The following is a 3,068-nucleotide window of genomic DNA, read 5'->3' on the forward strand; positions in this document are numbered from 1 at the left end:
GACAATACTTCAAAGGCAGTCCTACTGTCAACAAATACTATAGAATAGAACCTTAAGCCTTCACACATTCATGTACTAGCACAGTGTTCCCCAACTCCAGTCCTCCAGTACCTCCAACTGCACACATTTTGGTTGTAGCTCCAAACAAACTCACCTGATTCAACTCATTGAGTGCTTGATGATTAGTTGACCAGTTGAATCAGGTCTGCTTGTCCGGGGCTACAAAATATGTGTACTGTTGGGGGTAGTCCAAGACTGGAGTTGGGAAACACTGTACTAGCATGTACAGTTTATCATATTTACACACATAACTGACTCAGTGACTGACTGACAGCACCAAGCTTGTCATATAGTGACTGACTTGACAGCACCAAGCTGGGAATATAGAGACTAACTGAGAGCACCAAGCTGGTAATATAGTGACTGACTGACTGACTGACTGACTGACAGCAGCAAGCTGGTAACATAGTGACTGACAGCACCAAGCTGGTAATATAGTGACTAACTGACAGCACCAAGCTGGTAATATAGTGACTGACTGACAGCACCAAGCTGGTAATATAGTGACTAACTGAAAGCAGCAAGCTGGTAATATAGTGACTGACTGACAGCAGCAAGCTGGTAATATAGTGACTGATTGACAGCACCACGCTGATAATATACTGACTGACTGACTGACTGACTGACTGACTGACTGACTGACTGACTGACTGACTGACTGACTGACTGACTGACTGACAGCATCACGCTGGTAATATAGTGACTAACTGAAAGCAGCAAGCTGGTAATATAGTGACTGACTGACAGCACCAAGCTGGTAATATAGTGACTGACTGAAAGCAGCAAGCTGGTAACATAGTGACTGACTGACAGCACCAAGCTGGTAATATAGTGACTGACTGACAGCACCAAGCTGGTAATATAGTGACTGACTGACAGCACCAAGCTGGTAATATAGTGACTGACTGACAGCAGCAAGCTGGTAATATAGTGACTGACTGACAGCACCAAGCTGGTAATATAGTGACTGACTGACTGACAGCACCACGCTGGTAATATAGTGACTGACTGACAGCACCAAGCTTGTAATATAGTGACTGACTGACTGACTGACAGCACCACGCTGGTAATATAGTGACTGACTGACAGCATCAAGCTGGTAATATAGTGACTGACTGACAGCACCAAGCTGGTAATATAGTGACTGACTGACAGCACCAAGCTGGTAATATAGTGACTGACTGACAGCACCACGCTGATAATATACTGACTGACTGACTGACAGCAGCAAGCTGGTAATATAGTGACTGACTGACAGCATCACGCTGGTAATATAGTGACTGACTGACAGCACCAAGCTGGTAATATAGTGACTAACTGAAAGCAGCAAGCTGGTAATATAGTGACTGACTGACAGCACCAAGCTGGTAATATAGTGACTGACTGAAAGCAGCAAGCTGGTAACATAGTGACTGACTGGAAGCACCAAGCTGGTAATATAGTGACTGACTGACAGCACCAAGCTGGTAATATAGTGACTGACTGACAGCACCAAGCTGGTAATATAGTGACTGACTGACAGCAGCAAGCTGGTAATATAGTGACTGACTGACTGACAGCACCAAGCTGGTAATATAGTGACTGACTGACTGACAGCACCACGCTGGTAATATAGTGACTGACTGACAGCACCAAGCTTGTAATATAGTGACTGACTGACTGACTGACAGCACCACGCTGGTAATATAGTGACTGACTAACAGCATCAAGCTGGTAATATAGTGACTGACTGACAGCACCAAGCTGGTAATATAGTGACTGACTGACAGCACCAAGCTGGTAATATAGTGACTGACTGACTGACTGACTGACAGCAGCAAGCTGGTAATATAGTGACTGACTGACAGCAGCAAGCTGGTAATATAGTAACTGACTGACAGCACCAAGCTGGTAATATAGTGACTGATTGACTGACAGCACCACGCTGGTAATATAGTGACTGACTGACAGCACCAAGCTGGTAATATAGTAACTGACTGACAGCACCAAGCTGGTAATATAGTGACTGACTGACAGCACCAAGCTGGTAATATAGTAACTGACTGACAGCACCAAGCTTGTAATATAGTGACTGACTGACAGCACCAAGCTTGTAATATAGTGACTGATTGACTGACAGCACCACACTGGTAATATAGTGACTGACTGAAAGCAGCAAGCTGGTAACATAGTGACTGACTGACAGCACCAAGCTGGTAATATAGTGACTGACTGACAGCACCAAGCTGGTAATATAGTGACTGACTGACAGCACCAAGCTGGTAATATAGTGACTGACTGACAGCAGCAAGCTGGTAATATAGTGACTGACTGACAGCACCAAGCTGGTAATATAGTGACTGACTGACAGCACCAAGCTGGTAATATAGTGACTGACTGACTGACAGCACCACCCTGGTAATATAGTGACTGACTGACAGCACCAAGCTTGTAATATAGTGACTGACTGACTGACTGACAGCACCACGCTGGTAATATAGTGACTGACTGACAGCATCAAGCTGGTAATATAGTGACTGACTGACAGCACCAAGCTGGTAATATAGTGACTGACTGACAGCACCAAGCTGGTAATATAGTGACTGACTGACTGACTGACAGCAGCAAGCTGATAATATAGTGACTGACTGACAGCAGCAAGCTGGTAATATAGTAACTGACTGACAGCACCAAGCTGGTAATATAGTGACTGATTGACTGACAGCACCACGCTGGTAATATAGTGACTGACTGACAGCACCAAGCTGGTAATATAGTAACTGACTGACAGCACCAAGCTGGTAATATAGTGACTGACTGACAGCACCAAGCTGGTAATATAGTGACTGACTGACAGCACCACGCTGGTAATATAGTGACTGACTGACAGCACCAAGCTTGTAATATAGTGACTGACTGACTGACAGCACCACGCTGGTAATATAGTGACTGACTGACAGCATCAAGCTGGTAATATAGTGACTGACTGACAGCACCAAGCTGGTAATATAGTGACTGACTGACAGCAC

The sequence above is a fragment of the Salvelinus namaycush genome, unplaced genomic scaffold (assembly GCF_016432855.1).
Source record: "Salvelinus namaycush isolate Seneca unplaced genomic scaffold, SaNama_1.0 Scaffold122, whole genome shotgun sequence".
Lineage (NCBI taxonomy): Eukaryota > Metazoa > Chordata > Actinopteri > Salmoniformes > Salmonidae > Salvelinus > Salvelinus namaycush.